This window comes from Hipposideros armiger, unplaced genomic scaffold (genome assembly GCF_001890085.2).
Source record: "Hipposideros armiger isolate ML-2016 unplaced genomic scaffold, ASM189008v1 scaffold_117, whole genome shotgun sequence".
Classification (NCBI taxonomy): domain Eukaryota; kingdom Metazoa; phylum Chordata; class Mammalia; order Chiroptera; family Hipposideridae; genus Hipposideros; species Hipposideros armiger.
The window spans coordinates 1,974,670-1,995,298 of NW_017731467.1; the positions used below are offsets into that span (position 1 = coordinate 1,974,670).

General features: G+C 42.5%; 1 pseudogene; it reads left to right on the plus strand.

Annotated features, from left to right (window-relative positions):
• The first annotated feature begins 13,715 nt into the window (after window positions 1–13,715).
• Window positions 13,716–17,305, plus strand: LOC109385498 (cytochrome c oxidase subunit 7C, mitochondrial pseudogene; annotated as a pseudogene).
• The last annotated feature ends 3,324 nt before the right edge of the window (window positions 17,306–20,629 follow it).

The following is a 20,629-nucleotide window of genomic DNA, read 5'->3' on the forward strand; positions in this document are numbered from 1 at the left end:
TTTTAAATTAGTTATTGCTTTATTATTAAATATTTCAAAATAAACAGAAGAGTATAGACAATGATGTAAAAAACACATGGTCTCTACCACTTAGCTATGACAAATATTTCAGTTTTGCCATAGTCGCTTCATTTTGTTGTTGTTGTTAAATAACATAAAATTAACTAGTGTGCTTGCTGCTCTCTGTGGCTTTACCCAATGCCCTCCCCCTTCCTCGAATCCAGAGGCAGCGTCCACGCTTCTGAAGCTGGAGCACCCATCCGAAGCATATTTTTCCACTTTTACATCCTATGTATACAAACAATTCTATTGTTTTCACTTAACATTACATTTTGAATAGTTTTCCATATCAATATACATACTTCTAATTCATCCATGGTGATTATTGTAGGGTCTATCAAGAGTGTACGTATCCATTCTGCTACTGAAGGGAATTGTAGTTCTTTGCAATTTGTTTGCATTACAAACAAGACTGTGATGAATCTTTTCCTGCATTTTTCCTGGAGCACAGATATGAGAGTTTTTCCAGAAAGACCTACGCGTCCCATTTACTTTTCCATAAAGTCTGCTGAAGTATATATACCAGCCCCGTCCTCCTCCACAAGAGAACTGCTCTCACCCTGAAGGTACTCAGGGGGGTGCTTGTAAGATCTGGAACAAACCAACGAAAGCACTGTGGAAATGAAGTGTCCATGTGACAAACAGCCAAAGCTGTTTGGAGGTTCAAAGGTGAATGTGACAGCGGTGGCAAGCTGATTAACAGCCCTCTCCCCTCAAAGATTTCCACATCTAATTCTTGAAACTTGTGAATATGTTTCCTCACATAGCAGAAGGGACTTTGCAGGTATGACTAAGATAAAAATCTTGAGACGAGGTGATTATCCTGGATGATCTGGAAGGGGAGTAGGGTCCAGTGTCATCGCAAGGGTCCTTATAAACCAGAAAGCAGGAGGATCGGAGCTGGGGAGACACCGGAAGTTGCTAGGTTGCCACCTTTGAAGATGGAGGAAGGGACAGGGAACCGAGGCATGCGGGTGGCCTCTAGAAGCTGAAAAGGGGAAGAAAAGGGATCCTCCCCTAGAGCCTCCAGAAGGATCGCAGCCTCTCCCACACCTTGATTTTAGCCCAGTGACACCCATGTTTGACTTCTGACCTCCAAAACTGTGAGATAATAAACTCGCGTTTAAGTCATTGAGTCTGCGGTAATTTGTTACAGCAGCACTGAAACTAACAACAATCATGGTGGATTAGCATCCACCTTGTGGGTCATCACGAAAGAGAAGGCTCACCACTCCTCACTGATCCTGAGAACAAAGCTGGCTGCTACCGTATGCAGGCTGACCTGAAAAAGACTGTCCGGCAGAACTGAAGCCATTGGCATTGCACGTGCTCCATGGCGTGGCACTGTTGGGGGTTTGGCAACCCGTTCCTGCAAATAGTCAGAGATGACCTTTAGAAGTTGTGGGTCTCATTGGTTGAAGTAAATCAGTGTGCTGTATGTGCTGACTTTCTCTTCTAGGAAACGGAGGAAATTCTCTCTAGCCTCACTTGGCTCCATCGTCGATCCCTGGGTTTGGAATCTGAGGCACTGTTCTCTGTCTCCCTGTTCTACATCTGAGAACTGCTCCTTGGCTCACCCGACTGGGATCCTACATTCCAGCCCCAGCGGATCCATCCAGACCTTGCTTCAGGCTGGACCTCCTGCCTGGTTGGACTCCTGCCTGTGTCCTCTCACTTAGATTGGACCTCTGGATGTTGACTCCTAGCCTGTTTCGTCTGAGCATGTCTGTGCTTTATGACAATTTTGTATCTTGCTGCTCCGTTCCCTGGACTTCTGGTTTTGTTTGTCCTCCAGCTTGGCCTGACCTCTGAGACCTAGACCTTAACCTGACAGTCACTTCTTGTTCTACTCTGGGACTTTTATACAAAGCATACTTCCTAGCTAGTTCTTCCACCTGCTTAGTTTAGCATCCCTGCTACAAAGAGGGTCTTTCTCTTCTGCAACCTGAGCTGGCAGCTCTCCATACACACCCCATTCAATCCTAAAAGATCCCAGGATGTGTCAGGGTTTGGAGTATCAGTGCCCAAGGCCTCTTCTGGAAAACACACCTTTCTTTCATTCAGAGAACTGCTCCCTATCACCCCATTCAGACCATGGTGATATAGTGGATGCAGCTAATCATTGTTCTCTTCTCTCCCGGCTTGTGAGCTGTGCTGATTACAATAGAATACCCCACCCACCTGCCCACCAAGATTAGGCACATGACCTCAACTCAGGGCTAATCATAGCCCTTCTCCAAAATGTTTTAACGGAACATTAAGAAGGAAGAGCCCTTTCTTAGGAAGAAGGTGAGGGGGCAAGCTAAAAGGTGGGAGCCAGATCTCTAATCCTATAGGGAAAGCTGATTAAAAAGAACAAAATAGACCCAAGGACACAAGAGTCAACACAAAGAAAATAAACTTTGACAGCGTTTAAGTCCATGAAGATGCACATGGATGGTGGTTCCAAGTGTGGGCTCAGAGTCAGACTGCCTAGGTAACCTTGGGGAATAATCACTCTGAACCTGAGTTTCCACTTTTATAAAAAAGAAGGTAAGAGCCAGCTGAGTGGCTCAGTTGGTTAAGAGCTCGCTCAAGAGCTTGAGCTCTGAGCAACAGCAGTTCGATTCCCGGCCTGAGCTGAGCAGCCACTGAGCTGCCAACAGGTGGCAGGATGGCTCAGCTTAAAAAAATAAAAAAATAAAATAAAGAAGGTAATAATAGCACCTAACTCGTGGGGCAGTCACGAGGATTGAACATGTTGAACGGTGCCTGGCATATGGTCATCCCACAATAAATACTAACTATTATAAGCTGCTCCAGTTGTCCCTGGCTAGCCCTACCCTTGTCCTGCTTTTTTTTTTTTTTAAGCTGAGCCATCCTGCCACCTGTTGGCAACTCAGCTCACTGGCCCATGTGGGAATTGAACCGGCAACCCTGTTGCTCAGAGCTCGCACTCTGGAGTGAGCTCTTAACCAACTGAGCCACTCGGCCGGCCCTTGTCCTGCCTTTAACTGGGTTACCCCAGTTACAGTTTTTGCCTAAGCTACTGCTTAGTCTCTATTACTTGCAACCTGAAGCATCCTAATGAATATACTGCATTTTCCTGTATATAATGCGCTCCCATGTATATTGCACACCCTCGTTTTGGGCCCAAACTGTCAGGCAAGCAGAATGATTACTACCCATGTATAATGTGCATCCTTATTTTTCCCTCACAAATTTGGGGGGAAAACATGCGCATTATACATGCAAAATACAGTAGTCATTATTGCCCTGAAACCCTGAATTCCATGAGATGCTCTTGTAGGAGAAAAAGTTTCCATAGATAAGTTTGGGCAACTCTTGGATATTCATTGTGTTTTAATTGTATATTGCTTTCCTCTTTGATAGTCTCAGTATGGTCTAATACATTAAAGGCTCTGAGTCACCCTACAATTAAAAAGCCAATTGAACTTTATTCAACTTAGCACATCCCAAACTGACTTAACATCATCAGTTCCCATTTTCTTTCCTGGGATCTTTTTTTCTATTCTACAAAATTAGCATTCCACAGAATATACTTTGGTGTGACGAACAGAACATAAGGATGAGAAAATTGAAGAATCTCCTGAGTGACAAGTTGAACTCAGACCTATTTGAATAAAAAACGTATGCTCTTTCCACAATTCCAAACATATGCATACACACAATACAAGTATCATTAACCATTTGGAAAGCAAGTGTTACATGTACTGGTTTTGAGTTTGCTTATCCACTTTAAGTGTTACTTTCCCAGAGAACAAAGTCTTAAGTGCTTGCTGTTGCAGATTCATATATTCCATACAAAATTAAGTAGAATTAAATCTTTTTAAGGCAATTTTGAATAAAAATTATCTGAGACAGGCAATGGCCTCTTTATTTGAAAAGCCACAAGAAAGATGTCTTTTCTTTTCTGGTTGCCAGAGCCAACTGTGGAAGAAACACTAGCCTGGGAGATATTTTCATTCTAATTCACACTGTCAGATACCTTTGTCTTCCATTTGTGAGATGGCCAAATTATTGCACAAGTACTCACATGTCCCTGGGCCTAATTCTAGCTTCTGATTATCCAAAGCTGTGTGTCTTGAACTGTAGGTCAAATCTGGGCAATGGATAGTATTATTATCATTATCCTCATCAGTAGTAATAGTAGTATGAATTGATATTGATTCTTGGGCCCCAGTAATTGTCAGAGGGGACTTTGGACCACGGGAGAGACCTAGTTCCCTCTAGCAGCCTTATAATCTAAATTAGACTGAGTTGTATAACAGTTTTAGGCATCTGATATGGGACTTGCCAAATTTCATGGCTTCAGGCACACGGAATGCACATCTCTGTTCCAGGGAGGCTAAATATTTTTCCAAATCAGTAGATAAAACAAACTCCCTGACCTCAACTTACTTCCTGGCGCCTGGAGTCCTGAGAAGCTGATGAAGAGTGTCTGTCTGCTATCAAGTGACAGGACACATTCAGACTGGCTCCTACGCTCAGGACCATGTGGTACCTGATCCCGTCTCCATCTTCAGAGCTAAGATTTTGGCCACAACTTGAAGATCTAAGTCCAGAGGGCAATGGGCCAAGGGTAGATACCATTGAATCAGCCTTGAAGGGCAACTGTGGCTTCTTAGTGCATGAGGCAATGTGCTACAGCTGGAGGCCGGTGAAAGCCGGTGATCACAGACCCTGGGCAAATCACGTCTCGAACGTCATGTCTGAAATGGAGAGGTGGCTACAGCACTGTCTGAAGTAAATACTATGCACAGACTTTAGACATAGCACACACAGACTTACAGAGCCAACCAAGTAGGGAGTAAATCCATCAAAGGGAACCTGAAGCTACTGACCTAAGAGCTTGGTTGAGTGGACACCTTAACTATTGGACAGTGACATCTACTGACTGTGGTAAACACTGCCACCTTCCAGGTGAAAGAAGAATTAGACAAACTTTCAAGACTCATAGGGAGGTTCAACAAGGGGAAAGTTTTCCCGTGCATGGATTAATAGCAGAGGGGAGATGGCGTTATAGAGTATCACAGACAATAAAAATTAATTTCATAGTATTACAAAATCCTTTGAGTCTTTTCCAGGAGAGCTGCTCTAAATCTACTAGGCACTGTATTAGAGCCTTTCTATCCTCATCAGCCCATTCTGACAGTGCTTACCCTCAGGTTTTCCCTTTCTAGTCAAATTCTTTTGCCTTTTAGACTCTTCTGTATTTGCACTGATGTACACATACTTGCTTTTCTCCCCACTTCTTCTCTCCCTGCCCTGTCCTCTTGCAAAGGAGCCATATTTGATCAAGAAGACAGGGTTCTTATTTCTTCTTTCTACCGAGTGAGTCATCTAAGTAACTTCCTTTGTGACATCTCCTGCTGAACCCAGGGAGCCAGGCAGCCATAGTCTCCCTCACATCCTACATCACATAGCTGTAAATCAGCCATCGGCTCAGATGCTAAAAGAAGTACAACCCCACTGTTTCCAAACTGTTCTAAACCTTGCAGCCACCCTTCTCCCCATAAAGGCTACCAAGCTGGCCATGTTACTGAAATGGACTTCTTGAGGGAACTGTGCACCCCACTGTAGGTCCTGACTGTACACCCTCTGAAGGCCAGGAGGGCATCACTACTCAATGCTGCATTTCTCAGGACCTACCTGATGCACTGCTACACACCAGGTGGCCCTTGATCTATGCTTACTGTATGAATGCCCAGGTACTCAAAATTAGAGACAGGGATTATTTGGTAGATAAAATGCATGTGTACAAAATAGTTGTTTTGTTGTTGTTGTTTAACAAAGATTAGATGCTCCTAATGTGTAGGAATAAATATAGTGTTTTGGTCCTTTCATACTGCTGCGTGACTATGGAGGAGTCTATTGGGATTTAAGATGGGTTTTCATGTTGTCTGAGGTTGTGTACTAATTATGAAAAATAAACTCTCCAAGCAAGATCTGATATAATTATTTGGTCTTATCTCTTTTGGCTGCTTCGTTGGGGGCACTGGATGTCTGTCATTTGGAAGGAAGAAGAAGGAAGAATGGTGCAGGAGTGAATAGATCAAAGTTTAAAGCAGAGGCCATGTAGGACCCAGATAGAAAGATGACATGTGAGTCATTTATTCTACACAGGGTGCCTTGCACATCTGGACGCTGAATCTGGAGCACTGGGGAGATAAAGATGACGCACCCTTTTGTCACATCCATGAACTCCCATGGACGGCTCCCAGCAAAGGGCCATCCTGTTAGGAGATGTTGTGTTCTGACATGGTTATCATGTTGGGGTGCTGCCTCCACGGCTTCCTCTACAGAGGAGGAGTGGTCATTGCTGGGGTAACCAGCTGGGGCGGGGTGGGGGGATGGGAAATAGAAAAAGGAGCTTGGGAATTCTCTCTTGGGACAGACCGTGAAAGGTTTAGGTATCTTTTTTTTTTTTAAGATATTATTGGGGAATTGGGAAATGGGAACAGCATTGGGAAATTGGGGAAGGGGAACACACAAGGTGCTGTCCTTTTGTTCTTCAGTCTAATTGTGGAGGATGTTGCTTCACTGGCCCATGTTGGTATTATCATTGTGTTCTTCCCGGGTGAGGCAGATCGGTCGCCGGCCCCTGGACGGCCACTCAAGGCGGCTCTTGGCAGCTCACGCCAGCTGCCGGCCGCTGATGGTAGCTTTACGGCAGCCCACTGCAGCCTCACTGCAGCCCCACTGCAGCCTACGCCGTTGCCAGCGACTCATGGCAGCCCAGCTCCAGGTTGAGCTGTTGTTCACCAACTTAGAGGGCACAGTGTCACTGGCCCATGTGGGATCCAAACCGGGGCCCTGCTGCTCAGAGCTGGCATTCCAAGCCAACTCCTAACCAACGCGCCACTCGGCCGGCCCAGGTTTAGGTATCTTTAATACTCCCAGGAACGAGGGAACAAGGCAGCTCACTCCAGTGGACCATACACAGGGAAGATTTGGCCAAAGGGTTAGCGTGCTTCCTGTCGTGTTCAGTAATTATCTGCATTCTGTTGCTTCCTAGCTCTTAGGAAAGCCTCTCTTAAATGACATAACTTTGGCTCAGCTGTGCTATAGGGCATGAGTGGAAGGGTCACATCTCCCTGTTGAGGCCAGTTTTGTTAAAAGAAAAATGATACACCCCACTCCCACCCCGATCCCCACCCAGGGTGGAGGTGGTGGCAGGGGTACATATGAGAGATCACCCCCAGCACTATGGAACTTGGAGGGCAACCAACAGGGCTCTGGGATCAAGCTGTTCCTTCTCTCCAGGAAATTCTCTTTCCAATGTTAACCTTGAAGGATCTGGCTATTGACTTGTTTATAAAATTGGGGGTGGAGAACAATTACTTGCAGGCACCACTGTTTCCTAGATGAAGTGATCTGATATACAAAATAAAAGAAGTTGTAGACTGAATTATGTACCCCCCAAATTCATATGTTGAAGCCCCAATTCCTTAATGTGACTGTATTTGGATATAGGGCCTTTAAAGAGGTAATGAAAGTTAAACGAGGTCACATGGGTGGGACCCTAATTCTGTAGGACTGGTGTTCTTATGAGAAGAAAAAGAGTCACCAGAGAACTCTCTCTCCCTTGAGCCCACAGGGAAGAGGCCATCTGAGGACACAGCCAGAGGATGGCTGTCTAGCAGCCAGGAAGAGAGGGCTCTCCAGAAACCAACCCTGGTGGCACCTTGATCTCAAACTTCTAACCTCCAGAACTGGGAGACAATAAATTTCTGTATGTCAACTATAATTATATATACATATAGTCACGGGACATGGAGTAGAGAGTGGGAATGGAGTCCATGGAATTGTAATAGATAAGCATGATATCGGGGGTGGGAGGGCAGTAGATGGGGGGAGGGGGGTTGTTACTTCGTGAGGGTGAAAAGGATAGCTATTGCATTGTTCTGTACATCTAAAACTAACACTAAAATTTAAAAATAAATAAATAAATTTCTGTCGTTTCAGCCACCTGGTCTGTGGGCTTTATAGTTATCAGAGTCCAAGCAGACTAATATAGAAGGCAAAGCCTCTAGCCCCTGGAACACCCTTGCTCCTTGCTGAGGTGCCTCTTAAAACTTAATGTATTTATGGGCTAATGCAAGTTCTCCACAGGAAACAAGCATCTCAGCAAACTTGCTAACGGTTTGAACAAAGTACAGTACGTGCTCCAAGGCTCCAAGGGCAAAGGGACTCCATGATCAAAGGACAATAGCGCCTTTGTGGTTTAACATTTCCTTTTGCAGAAAATACCCGCATTCGGAGAGAGAATTTAATTCTTGTGTCTGTAAACACATTGGTGGCATTTTACAGTCTAACTCAGTAAGCTATGTATTCCTTTTTGTATCCTGTAGGGGACTGTCAAATGCTTTGCATGCTGCCTGGAACACACTAGACCCTCAGTCATTATTTGTCAACTTCAACTGAACTTCAGAAGGAAATATCAATGACTGCTTTTCGGAATTTCAAACTAGCTGAGGGCAAGAATGACGGTGTTGATTTTATCCCTATATCCCGACCCTATGGCACTTAATGGAGGGTATGCAACCATTACTCAATAAATGTTGGCTTATGCAGTGACATTGAACAAAACAAAACACAGCCATTTGAAGTATGTGCTGAAAACAGAGTTCTTACTCATTTGGATGAAGTTTGCTCATGTTTGCCTCAGTTTGATTATGGTTTCTCAGTCTGGGGTGTTTTTGGGGTTTTTTTTGTTGTTTTTTTGCAACATTCCTGGTGTCGTGTCAGAAAAACATTATTAAACAGTAGTCTTAAGAAAATCAGCAGAACATCTGACTCATAACTAAGACAAAACCCAGGAATTTGAAATGTAAATAACCCATTTTTTCCTTGAAGTGTCTGAACCAAAGACACATAGTAAATATAATCTAGTTATACAGATGGTTAGAAAGATTGGAACTTTAAGATAGTCATTTCTTCTTGCAGTGTTGAATCTGTAAAAACAGACACTTTCTGAGTAGTGCACCTTACTTTCAATCATGTGAAAGCTGTCTCTATCCTAAGTGAGGACAATGGATTGAATTGGATGTGCAATAACTTTCATCACAGGTGAGCACAATAATCAAATGATTATTCATTAAGAAAACAGACCTCTGTATAACTAAACTAAGTCACCATTCCTTTATTGAAATGTTTGTATTGTTATTTTGAGGTATCTTCCTGTGCTTTAACTTTGGAGTCATACAATGAGGATTTGGGGGGCAACTAACAACAGCGTGTACGCTAGACCATGAAAGCACTTTCCCTCTTCCTTGCTTGTAGATGAGTCATAGCAGTTATGAAATGTTGACATGGTGAAACTTATGATTGGGGAAAATCACTGCCTCTAATTAGGGCTCTTTCATTTTGGGGGCCAGTCCCCACCATTGTTCACTGTCAGCCTGTGTGTACATTGGAAATGTCTCTGACTTTTGACACTTAAAAAAAAAAAAAAAGCAAGATTTTGTTTGTTTGTTTTCACTCCTACCACAATTTTCTTTATTTAGTCTGCCCATTTCTAGAAGCTCGCACCCAAGCTCTGTCCTCTTACAGCCAACATTCCCACATTTTCCTCTCTCCACCTGGAAGCGGATTCCGCAAAAGCTGTTTCGGGTGCAACGGTTTGGTCCATTTGCAGAATTTGAAATTGATGGTTCATGGGCTACATCAAGGCTCCGGTGTGGTTAGGTTTGGGGGGGATTTTATTGACTTTTGTTGTTTTTTTACCCTATATAATGTTGAATTTTTTTAAAAGCCATTATCAATATTAAAAAAAATAAATTTAAAAAAGAAGGAAGACCTGGCACCCCCGGGCTTTCATTTCCAAATGGCGGCCATTGGCTGAAAGCGAGTAGCCGCTGCTCTTTGGACGAAGCAGACGCTCTTCAGTTTGACACAGGCCCCACCACTCTCATGGCACAACGGGCCCACTGTCCTCGTTTTCTTTACCTGTCTGGCTCCTGAAGGCCTTTGCGTCTATGACTTCCTACTGCTTCCAGATGATCACGTGAGCATGATAATGCCCACCCCCTACTCACAGGGTTGCTAGTCTAAACCTGCACTGTCCAAAATGATAGCCGCTAGCCATGGGTGGCTACTGAGCACCTGAAATGCGGCTAGTGTGACCACAAACAGATTTTTTTAATTTAATTTTTGATAAATGTTTAAAATGGTGACATAAAGTTCTATTGGACAGTGCTGGTCTAGACCAAGAGAGATTATAGACTGAGCAATTTTGTTACCCACCTGCAGATGTCTATTCTTAGTTTCCTTACGATCCAAACAGGCATCTTCATTTTAGGGGCTCTTTCATAGGCCCCTCTCTACCACAAGTACTCCACCTCTTTTCAGCAGAGAAGTTGGTCAGGCCCAGTGACTCAAAGTCCTCGCTCACTTTTACTTCCAACGAGCAGCCCACAGAAAATCCCCAGGCTGCCATTTACATGTTGAAATTTGAGAGGAGACAAAAATGACCAAGCCTCAGAGCCTTCCTTCTCTACCTGCTTGCCGTCTCACCTTCAAGTCACTCAAGACTACAGAGGACATCGCTCAGAAAGCATGCACGGTAACTGGGAGACATGATACTTTGCCTCCTCCTCACTTGTTGAGCTAAACTGTGTTAATATGTCTTTCATGGACCAGCTTAGAAAACACAGTAAATCCTTGAGAGAAAGGGACAAAAGGCATTTCTATGAAGGGAGAGAAAATTTGATCTTGGGGCTTTTCCTGAGAGAGTTCAGGGTCTAACCAGGATGCCAGTGGAAGGCAGGGACTCTTGAGGAGCAATAGCAATAGAGGAGACAGTCCCCAAGGTGTAGAGGGGTGTTTAGAAGAGAGACCAAAGGCAGAAGTGCTTTACAGCTCCATCTGGACAGGCCGCTACGGTTTTCTAAAGCTGGCTGGTGCTTGTGCTGCCATCAAAATGTTTAGAACAGAAGCTCTTTCTCTACTGACCCCTTCTGCTCCTAAAATATGATGCAAACAGATCCCAGCCAACATCGACTTGGCGGACAAGTTGGTAAACACGGGTGCGTATGGGGTTGTGGCTGGTTGCATCACATAATGAGCTTGCTTGATTACCCGCTTGTCTTACTGTATTGTCCTAAACTCCCAGGAGAAAAGCAAGAATAATCCCTTGGACTGTATTTACTATACACACTCATTTATGAGAAAACATTCATTTCACTTCAACAATACCATTGTTAATGTCATCCTCTTTCCACAGATGAGAAAATTGAGGCTCCAAGAAGTTAAGCAACTTGATAAAGGTCTCACTCCCTGGTAAGGGTGGCAGATCTATTGTACGTAAGACTGAAATCCACGTCTCCTGACCCCAAGCCCTATGTGTGTCACGGTGAGGATATTATAAAGAACACAACACCAGACAAGCAAACAAAGCTAACCATTGGTAAAACATGGAGCCATTTCTGAAAGCAAATGCCACTGAAGCTATTCAGATGAATTCTAAGGCGTTCTACAACACACTGGTGTTTTGAAAGGCAGGTTTGGTCCACGTAAAGCACCAGGGTGGACGTGTAGCTTCTGCACTCACCATGGGCTCTCACCGCGTCCGAAACCCCTGGGAACACAGTGTCCCATAACAGACTTCTGGGAGGCCCTGCAGCTCTGAAGCAAAGCATGTGCAGCAACCGGAGTTCCATGTTCAGAGGCTTTCATCTTCCCCCCACTCCAAGCATTCCAATTGCTGGGTTGAGAATTCGCCTTTACTGAGTTCATAGATGCAGAGAACATCAATCCTTGGTGCTCCACACAGCCCACAGCCCCACAGGCTGAAGAAACTTTGCCCTGTACGCACGCTCGGAAGTGTGCCATGGATTATAACATCTTCGAGGACTTCCACGAAAATTTCCTGACTCTAAGACTTGTGAGACATTGAAAACCGAGGCTCTGTTGCCAGAGGCGTCTGTGGAATTTTGTTCTGTGGAAACAGAATTACAGGAGTTTAAGGCTAAAAGAAACCTTCCAAGCCCACCCCTGCCAAAGGCAGGGCGGAATTTCAATCACCACTGGCCCACTGGCAGGCACTGCATCTATTAATATGCTGCTCCTTCCCGTCCTGTATCTTTCAACTCCCCAAACAGACGTGTAAGAAGGAACTACATAAATATTTTCCTCACTCAATTCTCTTCTTCGTCGTGTTATTTCATTATTTATTTTCCTTTCAAAACGGCAACTATGCCATAATACGTAGGTTTTCTTCTTTCCCAACATCTTCCTGTTGGAGAAGGTGGTGACTAATGTAATTTGACACCAAATGGCATACCATTGTGAACATTTACAGAATGCAGTGAACTTTATTAGTTTACCATGAATTTTACTTTCATTTCCAGCCTCTTAATTCAATAAAGTACTACTGACTGAGTAGAAATTTAGTTTGATAAAGAGGCTTTGATGCTTAAAGAATTTTTTAGTAATCATTCATTCCATCAAACTTAAGGAGTAAGAATCATATTGATTTTATAGCTTCTTTTTTCTTTTAATAATACTGAGTTCTAGAAAAAGGACTATAAAATAAAAATCAAATATTAAATAAGCAGGTGACATTGTTTCCTGTTTTTTTCTTGTTTTTGTTTTCATTTACTTTTCATTGGATGTTGACACTTTGAAAATTTTTACCCAAGGTCTGATTGTAACTTTGCTACCACCTTCTGGAAAAATAATGAACAGCTTATGATCTTTGACTTAGCAAATAATTGAACCGTTGATTTCTAGCCAGTTTGTCAGAAGCACAGGTGACAACCTGGACTTAAATCCAGGGGCAGAAGCAGGGGGAGGACAGTCTGTGGTACTGAGCCCTTAACCTGTGGGAACTGCCACTGACTCCAGGGAGTGTCAGAACTGAATTGAATTATAGGACACCTAGTTGGTGTTCACAGAGAACTAGAAAATTGCTCGGTGTGGGAAAATCCTTTACACCCAGTGCTGATCAAAGTGTAGTATTGGTCCAAAATCAATGAAGTCCAGAAACTGAGAGCAGGTGCCTAGAAACACTTATAGTCACTGGACACTGGCACAGCATCCAAGCAAGGGGGTCTGTTGCAAAACGTATAGACCGTTCAGCGTGGTCCCTCGCACATGGCGAGCTGCACGCCTGAGGCGAACAGGACCGCGTTACAGCATGTACTATTTTACATTTGTCAACTAGAACCTAAAGCATACACAAATCTTAGAAAACAAAAGCCTTTCTTTTTATAACTTATAATTTTTAGATTTATTTCCATTTTTCATCAAGTTAATTTTTGTAATTTGTGGTTTTATACTACCAAAGTAGGGAAGTCGTTTATGTTATTTATTCATTTTTACTGTTCTAAAGAATTTAATAATGTTTGTAATTGTGATCATAGACATAAGCTTTTGGCAGTTTGATTACTTTCGAGTTGAATAATCATCTATTTTTACTTTTTTTTTTTTTTAGTTTGAAATCATTCAAACTTCCAGAGGGGTAGCAAATATCCCTACATACCCTTCATCTAGATGTGTGTGTTGTACATAAACAATTTTTTCCCCTAAATCACTGGAGATCAATGTCCCTTTATTCGTTAACCCTCTTGTATTTCCCCTTGCAAGTCAAAACAATGTACTGCTCCCTTTGTTGACAAGGTTTTGCTATTTTAAAAAGTCAGATGATCATAATGTTTATTGACATAGCAAAAATTGTGAATGAGGTAAAAGCCATGCTTTGACATTAAGAGTATTCTCTCTAATACGTGATAATCTAGAAGAAGCTGTTCATAAACAACTCGTATTGCCTGCTGAGGTGCAGTGGTGACTGAAGTGGGGGGCTCTGTTGAGAACGTTTCAACTCAGGAACAAATTCTTAGTTTAAAAGTTGGTTCCTACTTTTTAAAGATGTTACTTGAATATCCACCTTTACTTATTTGCCTAATAACTTCAGTATTTTTAGATTGTAATACTTTCATGCAACATGTTCTCCAGTGGCAAATAAAATCTAAGGGCAAAAACCAAAGTTATAATTTGGAAAAGCAAAATTTATACAGACTGTAATAAAATTTACCATATTTTAACAACAATTACCAATACTTCAGATACTAGAGTGTTTTGAATTTTATTTTCCATCAAAAGATAGTAACAATACAAGATAAGCTGTTAAAACTGACTACTCATGAAGGATTGAAGATAACTTTTGAAAATATGACCTCACTTGCTTCATTTTGCCTAAAAATTAATATCCTGAACATGCTGCAATTTCTTTAAGGTATTTTTGTCCCACTCCCACTAATATTCCCCTGTGAGCTGGTTTCTTTACTTTATGTAAGTTATTAAAACAAAATGTTACCCCATGAATAACATTTGTCATCAATTCAATCTACATTAGATATTTTAACAAGAAAAAATTTCATTTATCACATTAAAAACTTAATATTTATATGTAATTTAAATATCAGTATATATTTGTACCAAATGTTTGATACAGAACTTAAATATTGGTACATATGGTGTTAGTTCAAAAGTGTGTTTAGAAAATAAATAGACAAACAAAACAGAAATAGATTCATAGATACAGAGAATAAACTGATGGTTGCCAGATGGGAAAGGGATTGCGGGGCTGGGTGAGAAAGATGAAAAAATTAAAAAGTACAATTTGGTAGTTACAAAACAGTCATGGGGATGTGAAGTACAGCATAGGGAATATAGTCAATGATATTGTAATAACTATGTCTAGTGCCAGGTGGGTACTACACTTACCAGGAGGATCACTTTGTAAATTACACAAATGTCTAACCACTACACCATATACCTGAAACTAATATAATATTGAATGTCAACTAATTGAAAAATAAAAAACAAAAACTGTGTTTTGGCACTTAATATGGGGAAATAGTTATTTCACTCTTTTTGTTTAGTTTTGTTTACTTTCCATGAACAATGTGTAGTTTTTATTTTCTTTTTCCCTACATTCTGTTTGTTCTGATTATATTTATCAAAGTTATTCTGTCTGTTGAATATAATCATAAAAACTGAGATTTGTATTTTGTGCAATTGTTTTTATATAATTTTTTAAATAATTTTTTGTTTTCTTTTACAAAAATATTGGTCCACAACCATTTGGAAATGACATGTCTGACACAGAGCATTTGAGCTGCACTGCTGCTCCCTAGATAGCCACTAGGTGGGGCTCAAGGATCTTCCCCCAGACTTGCTTGCAGGACCTTTGGAATAGCGCCTCCAATTGAGAATACAGGCACTTCCTACACTACCAATCTCCAGAACAGTGGCAAAATTGTAATACCTTTCCTATTTGTCAAGCCCACAGAGAAGGCAATTCAGTCTCCCTTGTATGGGACATTTACAAATATTGAAGCTGACCTATACAAATAGCAAAAAAGATATGTTTTGCTAATTGCTGATAGGCTTCCACATAAATAGAAGCATATCTATGCACCAAAGCACTACTTCCATGAAAAAGACTCTATCTGAGATCCCTATGCCTAATAATAATGGTAGGAGCCAACTACATCCAGGCCAAATTTCAAAGGAAAGGCTCTAAATCCTTTCCAACGCTCACATCTCCCAGAATCTGCAGGAAAGTGAAATGGCAGAACAGAATTCTGAAAAATAACTGGCTGAAGTCAGTTCATGGAACAGACTCAAGAGACCATGCTTTGCATAGAGGGCTGCACGAGATCCACAGCCAACAGAAAGACAGTCTCCCTACATCAACATGGCTGTTTTCAGAGGCCACATCACACAAGGAGAACAAACTAAATCGCTGAACGAAGTTCTTTGCAAGGCCAAAGACAGGTGTGAAGATACACTCACTTGATCTTCCTTTGACTTTCGTCTTCAGGGCCAGGTAATAGACTTCTCATCCCAATAATAGTTCTCTCTGCTAATCCTATTTGCCCCTTCATCAGGTTCCCAATTTCATGGAGGAACTGTTACCATCCCATTGCCAAAAGGTGAGAGGAAGGAACAGTCACTGAAACTCAAAAAACGAAACTCACATAGAAGTCACCTTGAGAGGAGTAGAGATGAGAAACACAGCCAGCCTGAGGCAACCCCACTCCCACTCTCCTTTCACCATGGGCCAAGCCCAACCAGAAAGTAGAGAGCACAGCCCATTGATGTAATCCATACACATCAGCCTCCCAGGACAGAGGACACGATGGCTCTGATGGATCTGAAGGGGTAGACAGAATATATACACAGCGCCACCCAAGTCTTCTTGTCTTTAGCATCCTCTCTGGTCCTTCATCTGGTGGAAGGATTGAGCCCCCATCACAGAGTGGGCATGAAGTTCTATCACCTACCATGTCATTGCAAGTTGGTATCAATTTTCTCAACATTCCTGCTTAAACCTCAGATGTTAGCCAACCTTGGTGGTATCCATATCACTTATTTCAGAGAAAACAGAGGGAGACAAGAAACAATGAAGTTACAGAAAGCATTGTGACACTCCTGACTTATGTCAGGCCTGTGTTGGTCACTGTAGCTGCATTTTCCCACTGCCCATTCCACATAGCTCTTAACCTCTCCCAGCACCTTGGCTGGACCAGGGTTCTTTACCAGATAGGGAGTCCAAACTCTACTTTTCTTTGTGAGTTATTGCAGTTTTTCACTCACCAGGACAACGGGTCAAGGGAATATAAAAGATCATCAATAAATCCCCTGGTTTCCATAGTTCTCCCCAGCCCAGTTTCCCCCAGACAATCAAAGATCAATCAACTCAGTCCACACAAACACCCTGCCTATTGGTTCAGCAGCCTGAGAAGCCCAAGATGGCCAACGGGCAATCACCACTGCCAATTCATTGGAACAATTTCTCCCCTTCAACACCAGGTCCCCAAAACTTACATGCTTTTCAAAGAGTTAAATTTAAAGATTGGAGGAAGGTGTCCTTAAAATGGAGAGATCTCCCTCTCACGCAGAGGCACTAGGTCGTGAAAAAAGGAGGGCTTGTTGTGGAACTGCCATTTCCTCCGTTTTCTGTTCTCTGCGCCTTTCGCAGGCCTCCCAACAGCGCTGTGCTGGGACAGAGCATCCAGAGGTTCACGACCTCTGTGGTCCGTAGAAGCCACTATGAGGAGGGCCCAGGGAAGAATTTGCCATTTTCAGTGGAAAACAAGAGGCGGTTACTAGTTATGATGACTCTGTACTTTGGATCTGGATTTACTGCACCTTTCTTGATAGTAAGACACCAATTGCTTAAGAAATAAGGAGGGCCGGCCGAGTGGTGCGATGGTTAAGAGCTGGCTTGGGACGCCAGAGGGCCCTGGTTCAGATCCCACATATGAGGGCCAGTGACACTGCCCTCTATAGCTAAGATGCTGAATAACAGCTCAACCTGGAGCTGGGCTGCGGTGAGTCGCCTGCGATGACGTAGGCTGCAGCCCCTGTGGCAGTAGGTTGCCATGGGCTACCGTGTGTAGCCAGCAGCCAGCATGAGCGGCCAGCAGCCACAGTGAACGGCCGTCCAGAAGCCGGCGACTGATATGCCTCGCCTGGAAAGAGCGCAATGATCGTGCCAACTTGGGCCAGTGAAGCAACGTCCTCCACAACTAGACTGAAGAAAAAAAGGTCAGCAACTTGTCTGTTCCCCTTCCCCCAATTCTCCAATAAAAACCTTTAAAAAAGGAAAAAAATAAATAAGAACATTTTACTTAATCCGTGAAACAGATATGAAGAGGAGCATTTTAAGAGTTGCAGTCACTTTGAAAAATGGATCAAACTGTTGAACTCAACATAGTAGATGTGTTTGTAAATAAACTTATGGCATGAATCCTTAAAAAAAAAAAAATGGAGAGATCTGGCAATCACCACCTTAACTAACCTAATGATCAGAGTGAAGCCACCTGGCCTGATATGTCTTATAGCATGAGGCAATAAGCACAGAACCTCACCTACGCAGTATCCTCATAAAAGACATTTAACCTGAATTGAGCCATGAGAAAACAAATCCAGAATGTGGGACATGCTACAAGACACTTGGACGCTTTTTAAATAGTCAGTGTTATAGAAAACAAAAATAGTAGATAATTATTCTAGATTGAAAGGGACTAATAACCAAATGAAGGGCAGAAACCCTGATCAGATAGTGTGTCAGGAGAAGAAACAAAGAACATTTGGGGGACAATGGGGAAATTTAAATATAAACTGAATATTAGGTAAAATTGCTGAATTTTTCTAAGTTGTAGTAATAGTGAGGTTAGGTAGAAGAATGTCTTTATTCTTGGGAAATGCATATTGAAGTTCAATGACTGTCTCAAGGAAAAGCATAAGCACAATTGTTCGCATTGTGAACTGAACTATCGTTTCTTCCATGGAACGCCATTTTTACTTTCAAGAATGACTGACAAACTATGATTCTGAAGACATGTGGATTTGACAGGTTATTTGTCAGGAATGAACAAACTGAGCCAGCCACTTCAAGGAAAACAACTGACAGCATTTGCTGCCAATGGTGGAACTCAAGCTTTCAAGAAAAATTACATAGCACAACTAACCTTGAAGAAAATAGCACTTGTCAAGTTTTGTCATTGTTATAAAAAACTAACCGCAATTATCGGAGGCGGCTATTAAAATACTACTCCTCTTTCCAACGACATATATCTGTGACACATACTTCAACCCAATCGACGTATCATAAAAAAAATTATCTGCAGAAGCAGATAGGAGAATCCAGCTATCTACTATTAAAGAGATTGGTAATATATAAAATAACGTAAGTCTTCTAATTTTGGGGGGGGGGAAATATGGTGTTTTTCCATTAAAAAGTGTTATTTTAACATATCTTTATTCCTAAGAAATGTATACTAGTTAGCAATGAAATATGTCGTTTATTTTCAAATAAATAGTTCATCCAAAAAGATGTGTGTATTGTGTATATATATGTAGGTTTATATATGTATATATGTATATGAGTGTATATATGTATATATGTATGTTTATATATGTATATATGTATCTGTAATTTACTTTCAAACAGTTCGGCAAAAGAGAATATGAAATAGGTGAAGCCTATAAAGGTGTTCCTTTTACTATTCATTCAACTTTTGTAGAGATTTGAAAATTTTTTACATAAAACGTGGAGGGGTCCAAGTCTGAGTCCAAGGTCACTGGGATGGAACGCAAACATTCTCTAAGTGGTTACTAGATGTAAGAGTGAGCAGAGCCACTCCCATCTATGACCCCATTGGTCTAACACACTTAAGAGCTACTCCCAGGCTCTCCTCCTGGAGCAGGCTGGGATCTACTTCCAGTTATGGAGCTGGAGGCTGTAGGGTGCGGTATGCTCTGTCATTGCAGACAATGGAGGTCCAGGGAAATTGAAGTTCTCAGCCCAAATATCATCTCCTTTCCTAACTAATGCCCTCAGAGATCTAGCAGGAATGAGCATTTAATTGGTGCTAGCTGTGCAGCCCTCCCAGGTAATCCTGGGCTGGTCTCACAACTGCTCTGAGCACAGATGAGACCCCTTCATTCAAAGCTGCCTTGAAGGATCGCTTAGCTCTTTACGTGTCTTACTTTTATGTTCATAACTTTTACTTTTTCCTTCTTTTGTACCTTCTCCGGGCTGTCAGAAGAGGGCTGCCGAATCTTTAGTCACAACTTGCCATAACAACGAAGTGCCACAGCCATTTTGTCTATTAGTCTTGTCCTCTGACTGTACTGTGATTAAGTTGTTGTGGCGCCACCATATACAAGTTTACTCATGTCCCATTGCCTCCACAGTAACATTAGCCTTGTGCTCTCCAAATGTATGTGCCACCTAACCCCAGGCTCAGTTTCCTGGGGCCGCTTCTGGTACCTAGTACTGTAGCAATCACAGTGCCAACAGGAAGCAGATGGCACACTCAAATCACAACTTGAGGAGGGTTTAATAAAGACCACTTACAAACATGAGTGGAGTATAGGAAAACCGCAGGGGTAGTTAACCCATTCGGTCCAAAGGAACAAGGTTAAGGGAGTGATTACCGAAAATCGGGAGAGAATTGGGTAGAGGTGCCCTTACGAGGTCACCTTTAGTTGGGGGACACAAAGCCTGGCCAAGGTGACCTTGACAAGAGGGAGGGAGCCAGAGGAATAAATGTCTGACCGCTGTTCTTCCCTCTCCGATTTTCTAGCGGGGCTCTGAACCGGCCAAACCCAGCCAGAAACCAGAGCAGGAGCCTGTTGCTGCGTCCACACAGGCCAGCCCACCAGGGCTGGAGGGTGGGAAGGCAGCGACACAGTGTAGAGCGAGCCTGGACATTGAGGAGAAGGAGATACCTATGCATAGTTCCAATCTCAACTACCCATTAAAAAGTTGCGAGGAGGGGAGACGGGTCAGATCGTATAAAATTCTCTTCTTTTTCCCAGTATTTTCATTACTAGTTAAGTTTTTCCTACACAGTCACAAGGTGTATGGTGCTTGGTAATCGGTGGAGACCAGGCCAAAGGAAATCCTAGTCCCTACACTCAAGAATAATTTAACCTACCTCTATTTTCAGTTCTGGCCAGTGGCAAAATCCAACCAGTGAAATCAACACAGATGTTCTTAAGAGTTTAGCCTTGATGAAAGGGTTCAGCAGCCACCTAACCCCAG